The sequence below is a fragment of the Pinus tabuliformis genome, chromosome 6 (genome assembly GCF_031772625.1).
Source record: "Pinus tabuliformis cultivar Carrire ecotype Pingquan chromosome 6, CPIR1, whole genome shotgun sequence".
NCBI classification, from domain to species: domain Eukaryota; kingdom Viridiplantae; phylum Streptophyta; class Pinopsida; order Pinales; family Pinaceae; genus Pinus; species Pinus tabuliformis.
In genome coordinates this window covers 1037529573-1037548413 of record NC_142292.1, presented here as the reverse complement: position 1 = coordinate 1037548413, position 18841 = coordinate 1037529573, and positions in this window count along the sequence as shown.

Here is an 18841-nt window from a genome sequence, read left to right as displayed (position 1 = left end):
TGGTACGGGAGTCCATTCTTCTTTTATTCTTCTATAGGGTGCTAGGCTGGTGCTAGGCTGGTGCATGAAGTCACCAATAGGTTCAAGCCTATGAAAACTTCAAGGTGGTAGGGTGGTGCTAGGGTGAATTGTAGCTCATTGGGTGTTGGAGCATCTGTTCAGTTTACTACTGAAAAATGTCGGGCGTTGGAGCGTCCATCCAATGGGAGCTGGAGAAAAATGCTTTTCTAGATTCTAAGAATTTGGAGCTTTCTTTTCAATTGGAATTGAATCTTAAAGAATTATTAGAAAATCAATCGGGTGGTTTTTGTCCTGGAGGGGGTTTCCACCTTAAAAATTGTGTGCATTTGTGTTCTCTTTGTTTACTGCTATCATTATAAAAACACTGATAATAATTGAAGATTAACTAATTCTCTGAAAGATTAATAATAATACTAATTGAAAGGAATACTAATTCACCCGCACCCCCCCCCCCGCCCCCAACCCCCCCCTGCCCTCCCGCCCCTCCTCTCAGTATTTCCAACACTCGAGTGGAAGATCTAAATCTCCAAGAAAACCTGTAAAGGTATGTTGGAAATGTGGAAAGGAAGGACACTACAAAAATCACTGTAGATCTAAATCTCCTAAGAAAGGAAATGGATTTGATGATGCTCCTTCTACAGAGGTGAAAACCACCTCAGATGAAGGTGGTGATGTGTACTTCGCTTCTTCTTCAAGTACACATGTTGATCATGATACATGGTTGATTGACTCAGTTGCATCCTTTCACTTCACTCCACATAGGGAGTGGTTCTGCGAGTATGAGAAATATGATTGTGGCGATGTCTTCTTAGGGGATGATAAGAAGGCTAGAATCGTCGGACGTGGAAAAGTCAAGTTGAATATGAAAGGTGGAAGGATTAGAACACTTCCTGGTGTTCTACATAATCCTACATTGGCCAGGAATCTTATTTTTTTAAGCAAGTTGGATGATGCAGGTGTAAAAACAGTGTTCGAGAAAGAGATCTGCAAGATGGTTTGGGGAGCACTAATATTGTTATTGATAGGTGCAATATTTTTGAGGTTCCTAAAAGTGGAGCGGAAAATCTAGTGGTCTTTGGAGAAAAGACCATGTTATGGAATCAAAGGCTTGGACATATTGGAGAGAAGAGCCTTCGAATACTTCATGGTAATGGTATGGTAGAAGGAATGTTTAATTTCTCTTTGAATTTCGATTTATGTGAACATTATGTATATGAGAAGAAGAATCGGGTGATTTTCCCCTCTGGTGCTAAGAGGGCAAAAGGGATATTAGAAATTATGCACATTGATGTGTTTGGACCTATGTCGGTTCTATCACTAGGTAATTTTGTGTACTATGTATCCTTTATAAATGACTTCATAAGGATTACATGGATATATTTCCTCAAGAAGAAATCTAAAGTCTTTGACAAGTTTAAGCATGTGCCATGATATGCATCTTCATCTGGTCCTAATGATGAACCACACTAGCTGGTTCGAAACGTGTCAGCAAAATTTTCTCCTATATGATTTTTACTGAAAAGACTCTTCTTAATTTTAAATAATTTAAAGCTCTACTGGAAAACCAGATAGAGAAAAATGTAAAGGTGTTGAGGACAGATAATGGTGGAGAGTTCAACAAGAGGGAATTTGAAGAGTTTTTTAAGAAATGTGGTATAGCATAGCAAAAAACTACTCCATACACACCTCAACAAAATGGAGTTGCAGAAATAATGAACAGAATGTTGATGCAAAATGCAAGAAACATGCTCAGTGGTGTCGGGTTAGGACAGGAATTTCGGGCAGAGGCGGTCGAGACCGTATGTTACTTGAGTAATAGATCATTTTCATCAGTGTAGGAGGATAAGACTCCACATGAGGTATGGATTGGTAAGAAACCCTCTTTTTCACATCTAAGGGTATTTCACTATGATGCATATCTAGATATTTCAAAGGCTAAAAGAACCAAACTGGATAGTAAATCTGAAAAGTGCATCTTTATTGGGTATAAAGATGGGTTAAAAGGTTATACGCTTTGGAACCCAAAAACAAGGAAGGTTGTGTATAGCCGAGATGTGGTGTTTAAAGAGATGAAATATGTTATTAAACATGAAGTCCTACGAAAGGAACCTGAGAATATAGAGTTTGAGATAAAGGAGGAAAAATCAGACTCTACAGCAGAACAAGAATCAGAAGATAAAGAGCCACAAACTCCACCTATGAGAAGATTAGTTTGAGAAAGAAGGTAGCCAAAAAGGTATAGTCCATCTTCTTTATGTTTGAATTTTTCTTTATCTATAACCGATTATGATCCAAAAACTGTCAGGGAGGTAGTAGATTCAGAGGATGGAAAACTCTAGAAAGAGGCCATGGTTAATGAAATGGCATCTTTGGAAAAAACTAAGGCTTGGAATCTGGTGGAGTTTCCAGCTGGAAGGAAACCCATTGGAAGAAAATGGATGTTTAAGAAGAAGATGAATGCATAAGGCAAGGTGGAGAAATACAAAGTTTGGTTGGTAGCAAAAGGTTATTCCCAGGTGTTGGAAATTGATTTTAGTGATATTTTTTCTCATGTGGCCAAGGTAGCTTCTATTAAATTATGTTTATATGTTGTTATTGTTGCTTTTGATTTTGAGGTAGAACAGATGGATGTGAAGACAACATTTCTTCACGAGGATCTGAAAAAAGATATCTACATGAAGCAACCTGAAGGAGTTTCGGTGAAGGAAAATAAACCACTGGTATGCAGGTTAAAAAAGTCCCTATATGGATTAAAACAGTCACCAAGGATGTGGTATAAGAAATTTGATACATATATACGTGGACTTGGTTTCACCAGAAGCAAAGTGGATCATTGTGTGTATTTTAAATTAATTGGTGACTGTGTTATTTATCTGGTCTTGTATGTGGACGATATGTTGTTGATTGGAAATGACAAATAAATTATCCATATTTGAAGACCCAATTGTCCTCCAAATTCGACATGAAGGATCTTGGTGCTACAAACTATATTTTGGGCATGCAAATTAAACGAGATCGGGAAAAGAGGAAGCTTTGGTTAAATTAGAGGAAGTATGTCAAGACAATAATGCAGAGGTTTAATATGAAGGATAGTAAACCAGTGAAGGTTCATATTCCTGTAGGTGTAAATTTATATGTTGGAGAGTGTCCCAAGACACAAGAAGAGGAAGAGGACGTGTCATTTGTTCCATACGCAAGTGAAGTTAGTAGCCTGATGTATGCAATGGTCTATACTAGACCAGACATTGCATATGCAGGGTGAGTATTGAGTAGGTTTATGTCAAAACCAGGGAAGGAGCATTGGACAATGGTAAAGCGGGTTTTCAGGTATTTGTGTGGCACTAGTGATTATGGTCTATGCTACCAAGGAAGACTCGGATCAGATAGATTTTTGGACATTCATGGCTTTGTTGATGCATATTGGGATGGAGATCTAGATCGAAGAAGATCTACAAGTGGGTATGTGTTTAATCTATTTTGAGGTGCAGTCAGTTGGATGAGCAGGAGATAGTCTATAGTGGCACTTTCAACTAAAAATGAAGAATACATGGCAAATACTCATGCAAGCAAGGAAGCAATTTGGTTGCAGAGATTGTGTTCAAGTATGGGGTTAGTATAGGAGCTATAAGGATAGACTGTAACAGCTACAGTGCAATTTTCTTGGCAAAAAACACTGCTTATCATTCAAAGGCAAAGCACATTGATGTTCAGTATCACTATGTGAGAGATATGGTTGAGGAAAAAAAGGTGGACACTTTGAAAAATGATGTAGATGCATTGACAAAGTTTGTGAGCACTGAGAACTTTTCTTGGTGTAGAGAAACAATGGGTGTTACAGGATTGGACCAATGATTAAGCTCTCTTATGACCCTCTGTGTGGAAAAGAAAACAACAAGTGGGAGAATGTTGGGTGTGTGTTATATTATTTCCACAACTAGTCTCATGCGCGGGGGGGGATCACAGGGGGGGGCGATAACCCCCCTTGTTTGTTGCGTTGGGCACAACAGGGGGATCACAGGAGGGGGGTGGCCCCCCCTTTCCGAGGGTTTCAAGGGGGAATTAGCCCCCCTGCATGGAATCTAGGGACGTGCCCTGGGAAAAAAAAATTGGACCCTATATTAGGTGGGCGGACCTACCTATGGTTTTGTGCATGGGTTTTGCACATGGTTTTGGGCATGATGGTTTTCTTCCCATGGTATTTTGTAGATCAGGTCAAGGGAACTATGATTATGTCCTAATCCAAGGTTAATGGATTAGGTTTTAAGAAGGCTTCGACATGTATATATATGTATTATAACATTGAAAGGAACATAATGAAAAATCAATCTGGTAGTCTCGATTTTGGAATCCAAGGGAAAATCTCTGTGTATTTGTTTTTTTTCACCATTGTATATTTTTTGTTCTTAAGAATTCGTCTGCGGGTAATTTTTGTATAGGGTTAAAACCTACACATAGATCTTCCCTCGGTAACCCTGCATAAACCCATCCAGATAAAAAATCTTCTAATTTGCATCAACATCTTGCATACATATCGAAACATCTCCCAAAGATATATATTGTCAAGGGTCTCTTTCTTTTTCAGACTCCATCAGAGTCTTCATATCTTCCATGGAAATATCTTAGTCAAATCTTCTTGGTCTTTCGGATGTTGATTGTCATTACCATGGTTACATATTCCATGATCTCTTCCTTCCTTTCTTCACACATTTCATTCCCAGGAGCTTTCAATCAAAGTTCCTTAATTGTAGTCAACCACCTCATACTTCATGAGGACATATTATGTTGATTTCTTCCAGTGAATGTGTGACCCATGCATGCCTACATCCCTTTAAGGGAGGGGATCCTTTCTTTTGATCATGCTCTTAAGATAGAGCATTGGTTCATGATATTTGCATCCATATGACATGACTTCCAAAATATCAAATGTAAGCACACATACCTCATTTTTCCTTTGGGTCATCGAGACTTCCTGCAATAGCTTCCTTGATTGAAAGAGCTTCAATCCCTTTATATGCTTCACTTTTATGTCATATACCATCATCCCCTGAATTCCAAAAGTTTGGAATTCTTGATGAAACACTTTCTTCCCCTCATGATCAGTGAACCTTTCAATAAAGATTCCATCAGAGAATATTGAGGATCTAAAGTATCCCCATCAATAGAGGTTTATTTTTGAAAGATGTATGACGAACCTTGTACTAGATGACCTTGCCACTTGTGTTTTCAATGAGATTCCCAAGAGTTATATCCTTGACTTCCATATATTCTAAACATATTTCATTCTTCTCTATGATGATGTCCCGAGCTCTTGCTTCCAATGCTTCTATGATGCCTTGATGCATCCCATTATTTTACTTAGTGAATCTTGATAGCCATATCTTACAACATTAGACTTAGGAACCTGAAAAGAACTTATTTGAGGAATACTATCTCAATAGTGGAGATATATTACTTCCTCCTTGGATTTCTTCTTTTTAGCGTCCTCTACTTCCTCGGCATTGTGGGTTTCTTCTCTTCCTCTTTAGTTATTTTCCTTCTTGATCTTAGGACAATCTCTCCTATAGTGCCCATATTCTTGACACCCACAACATTGTATTTTAGCCATGTTCTTCTCCTTTTTCTGAGGACCAAATTTTCCCTTTATTTTTGTCATTGCAGCATATGCTTGATTTTGCTCACCTACTCCCACATCAGATTTGGCCTTTAGTCTAGATTCTTAAATCTTTCACAGTGACCATAGATTTTGGAATGGAGTAGCTTCTTTCTTCCCATAAATACTTGAAGTTACCCCACTCCTTTGGTAATGCATTTAATAAAATTGTAGTCATTTCTCTATCAAAAACGAATTCTCCTAGATCTTGTAATTGATCATGGATTTCGGATATCCTCATAAAGTATAAGGCTATTCCATCTTCCCTTGACATCTTTAGCTTGTAAAGTTCTTTCCTTAATGAGATGACTTCTCCAGCAGTGCTTACGGAATACAACTCTACCTGTGTTTCATAAATTTATTTTGAAGTTTCAAGTTTGGATGCATATGGGATGAGAGGATCCTTGATAGATTCTATGATAAACCTTTGATCCCTAACTTCCCCTTTCATATACTTTGAAAGAGCTTGAGCATCTTCCTTTATTGGTTTAGTGATAGATCCTTTGACATGTTCCATAACCTCATTTTCAATGAGATTCAGATTTGTCCTTTTCTTCGATGCAAGATATTTTGAAGCCCCAACCAATTTGTTGATTTTCTTGCAAAAAGACAATTTGACAGATTCAGAAGTGGACATAAATATACTTACTTGATAGGATGCACCTTCTCCTTGTTTCTTCCTTGATGTTGATGATGATATAGAGAGTAGAAAACTTCTCCTTGATGAAGGTAATTTTCTTCAATAGCGATCCTTGGTCCCATAGAGAGTGAGATATCTTTGGATCCTTTGATGAAGATCAATGATGACTTCTTGGTGATGTCTTCAATGGTAAGGACCTTGACTCGTAGATCTCTTTTGTTGAAAAGTGTAACTAGGTTTGGTCTTCATAATGACATGCAATTATGATTTTATGTAATGAAATGTAAATAAGAAAAATAAAATTATTATATTGACTTGCTTCATGGGTTTCATGAGCGAGGGATTTTGTTTTTGAGTCAAGACTCCCATTGAGAGTCTTTGCGATTTATTAGTGATCTAGTCATAAAATTTTAGTCATTGTCATGTAAATGATTTCATGTTACACTTTGAAAAAGGTCATCTTGTCTATGTAAAGCATCCTCCAAGAACTTGTCACATAACCTCTTCAAGTTGGCCTACAAATGATGAAGGAACTCTCTAGATGAGGTTGGCCTAACTCCCACTGTCAAGTCAGCCTAAATTACATGTGAAGTGGTGTATAAATAGCCTAACTCGACCTCCATTCTAAGCAAGTAACTCGATTTGAATTTAGTCTAGAAAGAAGTGCAGAGAAAGGGTGGAAAGGAGTGCGAAAAAGGAGTTGTGAAGAAAAGTATGAAGCTTCTTCTAGGAGACTATCTTCTAGGTAAAGCGAAGTTTATTTTGGGTAGTGCGAAGTTAGGGCAACGAAGTTTCTTCTGGGCGGTGCAAAGTTAGGACAACGAAGTTTCTTATGGGCAGCAAAGTTTCTTCTAGGCATGTAAAAGAATAGGTTTCTTCTGGAGCAGCAAGAGAAGGGTTCTTCTAAGAGGTCTAAGTAAATATCTAGAGACCGAGTTACTCTAGAGAAAACCAGTGAAGACCTAGAGACAGAGATTCTCTAGGGAAAGCTGAGGAGCAGTAAGAAGGATAGGGACCGAGTTGCCCTAGAAGGAGACAAGGAGAGAAGTTCTAGATCAAGAAGAAAGGTGAAGGAAGAGGCAAAGCATCAATGTTAGTGACAAGATTCTTGGGAGAATACTAGAGTCAAGGGTCTGTGTCATGGTCTTGGTACTTATCAATTGAAGATCTAGAAGAAGAATTTTGATCGGGTTTTCCTCTCAAGAGGTGAGAGGTTTTGACCATCAATGGAGAAGCCTACATACTGTGTCACTTGTATTTTATTATGAATATTGGTAATTGTATTGATGAAAGAACACATTAATAATCTAACAAACAAAATACTATAAGTAAAAGTGCATCACAAGAAATAATCAAGAGGAGAAATTGTTAACTTTGACTACCCTAGATTTCTCAACATGGTATTAGAGCTTAGGTGCCGAAGACAAGAAGGGGCAATGAAAGCAAGTTGACACAAGAGAATAAATCTTCAAAGAAGGACAAAAGAAAGTAAAGAGATCTAGTTGTTCATCAAACGAACCCCCAGATTGAAAGCAAGGGTCTTGAAATTATCTTCAAGAAGGAAGCGAGAAGAAAGAAAAAAACCCTAGAAGCACTCGAGTAATCTTACATCACCCAAGAAGTGGAAGCTCTTCACATCTAAGGAAGATTAAATCGAAATTCAATCCTCCCTCTATTGAAGCAGAGATCTCATAGAAGTCCTCCCTCACTGAAAGATTTGAAATAAGAAGCAGCAAGTTCATCATCAAGTTGAAGATTTGATCTTCACAAGTAAGTACCTCTTATTATAATACAATCTCGTAAAAATGACTTCATGTTTCAAGGAAGACCAAAAGTTGGTTAGGATATCAAACTTCTTTGTATGGAAAAGAAGGATATACATTGTCCTTGAAGTAAATGAAGTCATTGATCATGTCAATGGGAAGGTGTCTAAGCCATTTGAAGAACAAGCATTATATGAATACATGGAAAGGGATCTCAAGGCTCAAAAGATTCTTGAGTCTATCAAAGATCCACTCATTTCCTATGTAACCAAGCTAGAGATATCTAAAGAAATATATGATAAGCTGAGAGAACTTTTCTATAGAAGCACGATAGAAAAGATCTTATCACTTAGATCTGATCTTCATAAATTGAAGGTGTCAAAGGATGAAGGGATATCGTCATGTCTCTCAAAGGTGTCTCAAATAAAAGATCAATTGATATCATCTAGGAGAGATGATATATGATTACGAAACAATCTCTGTTATTCTAAATGCATTAACTGATGAACAAGGTAACCTCATTTCTACTAGGGAACAAGAAGTTATCCCATTCATCAGATTATGGTCTCTCTACAAGGCAGAGGAAGACAAGATGAAGAATGAAAGTGACGAAAGATCAGATAGAAGGGAACAATTAGTGTCAAGACGAAAAGGAAAATTTGGAAAGTTTGGTACTACAAAGAAGAAAAATAACATGGCTAAAGAAAGATGTTATGATTGTCATAATCTTGGGCACTACAGAAAATATTGTCCTAAACGTAAGAGGGACAAGGAAGAAGACTATTCTACTAATGAAGTGAAAGAACCAAAGACAAAAAAGCATAAGAAGGAAGAAGAAAAAGGATGATAAAGATGATCTTCTTCAGAAAGTACCCTTCACTTGTAATTTATAGGTAGGAATAGTATAAATAAGATAGGATGCATCAAATTAGAAAGAAGCATCGTAATAGAAGCATTAGAATTAAGAGCTCGTGAAATGGTAAGAAGAAAGTATGTCTAGAACAAATCCTATTGATTACAAAGAATAGGAATCTCTTAGGAAGCCTCATTGATACTTATAGAAAGGAGCAGGGGTCATCATTGATTGGGACCATCATAGCCAATAAAGAAAACCTCTGTCGAGTGAGGATATGAAACATCCTCGAGTTTCTCTGATGGAATCCTAATCAAAGGGTTCACCAATGTAGAAAGGAAAGCAAGGTTTTCGTCAAGAATTCCAACTCGTGGGATTCAAAAGGTGATGGCATGATGACATAACAGGAAAGTAGGATAAAGTCCTTTCAAATGAAGCTGCTACAAGAAGTTTGGATGACCGAAAGAAGAAAATGAGGTATGTATGCTTACATAGATAATTATGAATTTCATTTCATATGGTTGCAGATAATATGTATCATTATTTACATCTCGGGAAATATGATCAAGAGAAGAAAGGATCTCCTCCTCCAAAGGATTGAAGCAAACCATAAGTCACACCAGATGAAATCAACATAATATGTTCTCATATGAATCATGAGGAAGTTGTCTACAATCAAGGAACTATGATTGGAATCTCCTGAGAATGAAGTGTGAAAAGATAGGAAGAGATCGTGATAATATGCAACGAAGGTAAAAGGCATTCAACATCAGAAGTCCAAGAAGATTTGACTAGAAGATCTCTCGGAAGAATGTGAAGACTTGAATGGAAGTCAAAAAAAGATAGAGACCCTTGACAATGGATATCAGTGGGAGATGTGTCAATCTGTGTGCAGGATGTTGATACTTATAGGAAGATGTCAGGGTGAAAGATCATCACAAAGGTACTTTTGATTTGAAGTGTTCATTAATTATTTTTGAGCTAATATCTAGATAGGCTTATGTAGGACTGCCAAAGGGAAATCTGTGGATGACTTCCAAGTGGACCATATAAAAGGATGTAATATCCCTCCGAAAAATATGGCTTAAAAGCAGAATGACATGAAGCAAAGCCAGATGGAAATCTGTTGGATCACTTTCTGATGAGTTGAGGACATGACTAACTCATGGATAAAAGTGATGGATGATCTATGCCCTATGTAGAAAGTTCCCAAAAATGAAGACTCCTTGACAAAGAAGAAATTCATGACATCGAAGGAAGGAGCTCTTCAAGCAATTGATTGTTCCAGGATCTCCACATGAGGAGTTGTGGTAGGTTCTTAGTTAAGAGGGAGTCTGAAAAGAAGTTTCTTAATTGGAAATTCCTAAGCAAAGAGCTTAGGCATATTCTTGTGTGATAGGAATGAGTACATTCCTTTAATGGAATATGTCCTCCTAGTTTGTAAAAGGAGAGATAGACTTGTCGTTATGGTCTTCACCTGGGAAGACAGAATGGAGGATTGTGTAATCATTTGGCATCTGATAGTCTTAGGCGATGAGATAGGGCATCCCATGAAAGAGTAGTCATGGAGGACTGATATTCTTTGTGGGACTGGGTAGTCCAATAAAAGAATAGTCTTCATGGAGCATATCCTGAGAGAACCCAGGTGGAGTATGTTCCAAGAGAGACAATGATGAGTATGTCTATAAATCATTAGTCTTGCCAGCATTGTGCTTTGATCTTGTGGAGAGATAGAGTTGTTAGTTAAGGCCTTGTTATATAACAATGTTGGTTGATATGATGCTATACAAATGAGTTACAAATCTGAATTATTCTTATGAGAGATTCTTCAGATTGAGAAAGTCCAAGTACCATTATGAATACCTCCCTAGTTAAGAGGGAGTGTTGAAAAGTGTAACTAGGTTTGGTCTTCATAATGACATGCAATTATGATTTTATGTAATGATATGTAAATAAGAAAAATAAAATTATTATATTGACTTGCTTCATGGGTTTCATGAGCAAAGGATTTTGTTTTTTAGTCAAGACTCCCAATGAGAGTCTTTAGGATTTATTTGTCATCTAGTAATAAAATGTTAGTCATTGTCATGTAAATGAAGTCATGTTACACTTTGAAAAAGGTCATCTTGTCTATGTAAAGTATCCTCCAAGAACTTGTCACCTAACCTCTTCAAGTCGGCCTACAAATGATGAAGGAACTCTCTAGATGAAGTCAACCTAACTCTAGCTGTCAAGTCAGCCTAAAGATCATGTGAAGTGGTGTATAAATAGCCTAACTCAGCCTCCATTCTAAGAAAGTAACTCGATCTGAATTCGGTCTAGAAAGAAGTGTGAAGAAAGGGTGGAAATGAGTCCAAAGGAGCTATGAAGAGAAGTACAAAGTTTCTTCTCGGAGACTATATTTTGGTTATAGTGAAGTTTCTTCTGGGTAGTGTGAAGTTATGGAAACGAAGTTTCTTCTAGGCAAGTAAAAGAAGAGGTTTCTTCTACGGCAGCAACAGAAGGATTCTTCATAGAGGTGGAAGTAAATATCTAGATACCGAGTTTCTCTAAAGGAAACCAGTGAAGACCTAGAGACCGAGATTCTCTAGGGAAAGCTAAGAAGGAGCAGTGAGAAGGATAGAGATTGAGTTTCTCTAGGAGCAGAGGAGAGCAGTTTTAGATCAATAAGAAAGGTGAAGGAAAGAAGAGGTGGAGCATCAAGGTTAGTGACAAGATTCTTGGGAGGATACTAAAGTCAAGGGCATGTGGCATGGTCTTGGTACTTATGAATTGAATATCTAAAAGAAGAATTTTGATCGGGTTTTCCTCTCAAGAGGTGAGAGGTTTTGGCCCTCGCTGGAGAAGTCTACATATTGTGTCACTTGTCTTTTATTATGCATATTGGTAATTGTCTTTATGAAAGAAGAAATAAATAAGATAACAAACAAAAGACTATAAGTAAAAGTGCACCACAAGAAATTATCAAGCAGAGAAATTGTTAACTTTGACTGCCCTAGATTTCTCATCATTTTCAACTTGGCCTTCTTTTCTTGATGATGATCCAAGACTTCTTTGTAGACTCCTTCAATCTAGGGTTATAATGCTTCCTTTGTAGATCTTGTCTTAAATATGAACTTTGCTTTGATGCCTTCCTTGAGATTTGATCCTTGAGTGTCCCTTGATAAGATGCCCTTCCTTGACTTGGTCACCTTAGCTCTGATACCATGTTGAGAAATCTAAGGCATCAAGTATTAGATGATTTCTCTGAGAGATAATTGTTTGTGAATGCTTTTTACCTTTTAGATTAGATTATTCTCTTTAGATTATTTTTTTTTTTTATTTCATCCAGCAATTACCAATGCATAAACAATAAAGAGACAAGAGACACAGAGTGTAGGCTTTTCGTAGGGGCCAAAACCTCTACCACTTGAAAGGAAAACCCGCACAAATTCTTCTTTTTATAGAGACTTCAATTGATGAATACCAAGACCAAGACCCTTGACCTATTTTCCACTCCAAGACCAAGACACAAATCCCCCTTGATGAGATTCTTCCTACAATGATCAAATCTCTACTTCTTCCTCCTTCACTGCTACTCTTTAGAATTTCAATCCCTTGATTCAGTACTGCACTCCTTGGTTCTAGTTCAAAAACCCTTAGCACATGAGCTTGACCAACTTTGACCTTAAATCTTATTTGCTCTAGGAGACTTTGTATTGACACTTCGGCTTTGTCTTTCACCTAAAATCCTCTCTCACTGTGACTATAATACCTCGTCCTTCTTTCTGCAATACACATGTCCATAATTTGGCCCAAAACAGTCCCAAAACAACACTAGAGACTTCAATGCTCCTTTCCTTCTTTCTTGTTGGTTATTAGGCTCCCTTGATGACCTTCACATTTCTTCCTAACTTCATATCTTGACCGAATTACTTCTCTAAAATTCTGCTCTAAAATGGAATCTAAACTACCCTATTTATGGTTGTTTGCCCATGTATGTAAGCCAACATGAGCTGATTGTGAGCCAACATGAGCTGATTGTGAGCCAACATGTCTATTTGAGAGATAATATTATTATTTTGAAGCCGACTTGAAGGAGGTGACTTTGACTTCATCTGAGGGTCTTCTTATACTTTTTGTGACTCATACAAAAATGTAACGTGCCCAAGAAGGGTCCTTCATACATGACATAGACTCAAATTGACTTTTATGACTAGATGAAAAATCCTAAAGGCTCACAATGGGAGCCATCACTAAAAATAAAATTCCTTGCTCATGAAACCCATGAGACAAGCATTACAACAATAATTTAATTTTTCTTTTGTACATTAATTACATAAAATCACAATACACATATCATTATGAAGACCGAACCTAGTTACACATTTCAACAATGTGATGTCTTCATTATGTGATGCCATGGGTTTCAGGGTTATAAATACGAACCATAGTATGTGATACGAACTAGTGAAGGTATTTGAGCCATATGGAAAAACTACATACCATAGAAGAAATATACGAACCATAGGAAATATATACCAACCAAAAATTATAATGTCACAGAGATATGTAGATGAGTGAGCTTCCAAAAGGAAACAGAGAATGCGAACCTAGAATAGCAATCTATAGAACTTAGAGTGATATCCATCATTGTAATGCATGAGCCTTGGAGATCACAGTCATACAAGCCTCATAGAGCCATTGATATGCAAAATTTAGAGCCATCTCAATACATACCTCAGAAATCTTGTGAGTCATTTATTTAGCCACACCCGAGTTTTTTAGTTCTTGAAAGGTAGAGGGCAAGGCCAATTTATAGTTGATTCTAAATGTGAAAATTCACACCATTGGAGGCTGACATGAGCATTTTAGAGACTTGGAAGGAAATATATTAAATTTCAAAATTTTCTTTTGACATAAATATATTCTTCAAATAGGTGTTTGCCCAAATAAATTCATCTCAACAAATAATAACTCTTTTAACTATCAAATTTTCTTATTGTTCTATGTTGTGTCAGTGAATTTAACCCAATTTACTTCTTTATTAACAATGCATCCAATTATTAGCAGTGTAACCAATCATAAATGTAATTGAAGAAAGAACAATGTATGCAGTGACAAAGAAGACAATAACACAACCATAAGAGACAGCAGATTGATCCAAGACCAGGGAAAAACCCCACAAGGGCGAAACACTTTCAAATCTTCTTCTTTAATAGATTGTCATAAAAATATTTCAGCAGAGAGTACAATGAGCTCAATACATATGTTTGCCGCAGATACTAATATATCAGATCTACAAATCTATATAACAGTAGACATAAACCCAGATCTACCAAATCACTAAAGCCAACTGAATCCAACTGATAAAACCAAGATCAAAACCCTGTACGTTCTCAGCAAAATTATTTGCGTGCGTTCTAAACTCTCTGGACGCTTTCTTTGCCACTGTGTGAGGTCGTTTGTAGCTGCTCAGACGCTCTTAGGAAGACCCTGTGCGTGCATCCGGGGTCAAACCCACCAGATCTTCTCAAAAAACCTTGGATGCTCTCTTCCAGTTACTATGCAAGCGTCCGAGATGGTTTGAACACTCTCGGGACTACTCTATTCGAGCGTCCGAGGACCGACACCCTCATATCTGCCTTTGAACCCTTGGACGCTCCCTTAAGCCTCTGTGCCTGCATCTAGGGTTCTCTAGACGCTCCCATAAGCCTATGTGCAATGTCCATGGACTAAAAAGCCCAATTTTTTGCTAGCATCCAGGGATCAAAAAACCCTAAGTCAAAGCAAACCTTACACCTATTATTTCGGACCCTTGAGCGAACTCTTTCCGTCGAACCTGTGCAAACCAAGACAAAAGAGAAGAATAGAAGATGGTTTGATCGTTGTGATGAAATGAGCTTGAGGTCGCTTCTATTTATAGGCTTTTCTAAGGGTTCACTTGGGGTTAAGGCTGACCTAAGCAGTTACCCATGTGGTTAGGGCCGACCCATTCCATAATGCATGTATGAATAAAATGATTCAAAACTTAACTTCCGCTTGACCAAATTGGTTGACCTTTAGGTCGATTTTGGTCCTCTTGAAAAGAGGAATTTAATATAAGCACCATCTCGATCATCCGATCTGTCCATTGTGGAATTTGACCCTAGTTGCAAAAATTAACACTCCCTCTCAACTAGGAAGAATTCCACCAGTCAATATCTATCAGTTGATCTTCACATCATCCCGTAATGCTTTGACAGTCTTTACTGAACTCTATCTACTGAAACTTTCTCGGATCTAAAAGAAGAAGAATCAGGGAGCAATAGCTTCCACCCACATCGATCGATAGGATAACTCATCATACAGGGGAGCACATCTTCAACCTTGGAATCTCATCGGGGAGCTCATCCTCAACCTGGAATCACAAAAGGGGAGTAACTCTCAAGCCAATCCTATTGCCTACTGATATTCCCATCAACGACTCTCAGTGGTCATGTGGTAGAACACCTACATCATAATTGCCATGGGTTGTACTCCCCAAGTACACTCTCAACTTGTTGGCCAAACGAGGAGCGATATTCCCAACAAGCCCTGCTTATGGGTATGATGCCAACTGGGGTATACTCTACAAAGACCACACAAGGGAGCAACATTCTCCGACCCTATAAAGATAGGGGAGCAACATTCTTCAACCCTACGGGTAACAGATAGGGGAGTACCCTATTGTCCAGAGATCCCTCAACCCCAGGAGTCATCTATCTCAATTCGTCACCCTAGGAGCTCAAACAGGGTAGGAAGAGTTGACTTAGTGTCCTCGATCAACGTTGCCCCTTATCCGGAGGCGCCAGATCCATCAGTCCAACTTGCTCTCTGAAGACCAAGAACTTTCCCTTTGGTAATGCCTTAGTGAGAATATTTGCAATCTGTTCATATGTTAATGTGTGATGAAGCCTAACAGCTCCTCTCTGCACCATGTCACGAATAAAGCGATATTGAATCTCAATATGTGTGGACTTATCATGGAACACGAGATTTTCTTCCAAACGTATTCCACTCTTGTTGTCACAGTATATCATTCTAGTATCTAGGACCTGCTCAAATAGCTCACCAAAGAGCTTTCTCAACCAAATTGCTTCGCAGCTAGCCATGCTCGCGCCAATGTATTATGCTTCGGCAGTGCTCAATGCTACAAAGTTTTGTTCCCTGCTCAACCAGGATATCATGGCAGATCCAAGGCTAAAACAACATCCAGATGTACTCTTTTTGTTGATAACATTTTCGGCTTAGTCAGCATCAATGTATCCATGAAGTTGAACATCTCTAGCATAATATCTCATGCCAAGTGTGATCGACCCATGCAAATATCTCAATATGTGTTTGGCAGCTATCCAATGTGCATGGAGGGGCTCAATCATGAATTGACTCAATGTGTTTACTGCATAGCATATGTCTGGACAGTTGTTCACAAGGAACATCAGAGCCGCAATCAGTGGTCTATACTTGGATGTATTTTCCAAGTCTGGACTTGCCGCTTCTCCACAACTTTATGAAGTTCATTTCCATTGGTGTAACCATGGATTTGCATTCAATCATTCCAAATCTTTCCAACGGCTTCAACGCATTTTTCTTGTGAAAGAAAAATCCCACCAGGCCTTTGCCACACCTCAAGGCCTAAAAGGTAGTGCATAAGACCAAGGTCTTTCATCTCAAATTCAGAGGCTAGCTTCCTCTTACACTCGATCATCAAAGGCTCACTACCTATCAAGAATAGATCGTCAACATATAAAACCAAAATCAATGGCATACCTTGGACTACCTTTAAGTATAGGTTGGGATCAGCATTGCTTCTTGTGAATCCCATCTTTACTAAGTAATTGTAAATGCATGCATACCAAGCTCGAGGAGCTTGCTTCAAACCATACAATGCCTTCTTCAACTTGCAAACATGTGTTCTTCGATCTTCCAATTCAAATCCATGTGGTTGTTCAACATATACTTCTTCATGTAACATATCATTAAGGAATGTGGTCTTTACACCCATTTGATGAAGAGTCCATCCCTGACTCGCAGCAAGGGAAACTATAGAACAAATGGTTGTATATCGAGCCACAGGAGCAAATATGTCATCATAATCTTCTCCCTCTTTTTGAGAGAATCCTCGAGCTACGAACCTTGCTTTGTATTTCTCAATGCTGCCATCAATTCCATGTTTGATCTTGAAAATCCACTTTGAAGTCACAACAGACTTCCCATTTGGTCTAGGTACAACATCCCATACATCATTTTTCACAATCGATTCATATTTCTCAACCCAAGCATCCTTCCAAACTTGTTCTTTTACAACGTCTTTGATGAGGACAGTTTGGGTTGAATCTTAGTGCTCATGGCTACAACATATCCCTAATACCTACATGGTTTCTTTCTTTCTATGAATGATCTACAGATGGGAACATTTCTTTCAGCATTATGTAAAGTATCGCGGAGCCAAAGTGGTATCTTCCTAGTAGGAGGATCTAACGAATCCACAGGCTCTGTGGGATCATCATCAATACCGGTCTCAAGTACAAAAGGACCATCTAGAATATCTCAGTCATCATTCTCTTCCTTGGGAGGAGGAGGAGGAAGATCTTTTGCTTTTCCAAGAGCTGCATCTTCATCGAATGTTATGTCCCTGCTAATTTTGACCTTCCTCTGACTAGGAATATATATTCTATATGCTTTAGAATTTTCACAATAACCCACAAACGTACATTTTCTTCCTATATCTTCCAATTTGTTCCTTTTGTCCTTCGGCACATGAAAATATACAGGGCATCCAAATACACGAAGATGGTTGATATCAAGCTTGATACCTGTGAATATTTCTTTAGGGATCTTGTTTTCTAATGCTTGATGAGGCACCCTGTTTTGAACATATACAATAGTAGATGTAGCTTCGGCCCAAAGGAACTTTGGCACCTTTTGATCATGGAGCATGGCACGGACAACTTCTACTATAGACATGTTCTTCCTATCAACCGAACCATTCCGTTCAAGAGTATATGGCACAATCGTTTCCTTCTTGATCCCTTCTTTCTTACAAAATTCTATGAATTATTTTGACATGTATTCCCCTCCATTGTCGGACCTAAAGACTTTGATTCTCTTTCTTAATTGATTTTCGATCAAGGCTTTGAATTCCTTGAATATTTCAAAGGCTTCATCCTTATGCTTAACGTAGCATATCCATGTCTTTCTTGAGAAGTCGTCAATAAAGGTGATGTAGTAGAGATGACCACCAATAGAATGTACAAGCATCGGACCACATATATCGGAATGAATGAGATGGAGGATGTCATTTGTCTTATTCTTACTAGAGGGAAATGGTCCCCTTGTTTTCTTTCCACTTATCCAACCTAGACAAACTCCATCATGATGAGCTTGAACATCGGGAATACCTTAGACCAATTTCTTCAACTTCGGAAGTGCATCATAGTGTAGATGAGCCAGCCTGCGGTGCCATAACTCGCTCAGATGATTGGTATTATGAACCAATGCTAGAAGAGGTCTTCCAATGACTCTATAGAGTCCTTCAAATCTCGATCCTAATGTGAATGCATCTCCAGTAGGTGAATCAACAGGCCAGGTCCAGACTTTCCTTTGATGAAGGCAACCATCATCCCTTTATCTTCCAATGCAGATATAGATACCAGATTCTTCATTAATCCTGGTACATACATAACATCATGCAGCAAAACTGATTCCCCAGAATTCAGCTGAAATTTGACGGACACAAAGCCTTTGATGGGATGAGTGGAGTTGTCTCCAAGAATGATCTTCAGCTTAGTCTCCCTCTCTACGAAATTAGAGAGGACTTCCTTGCATCCAAAGGAATGATGAGTGGCACCACTATCAACATCCCATGAATTTGGTGGGGAAGAACTAGTAAGAGAAAAAATAAGAATGTATTC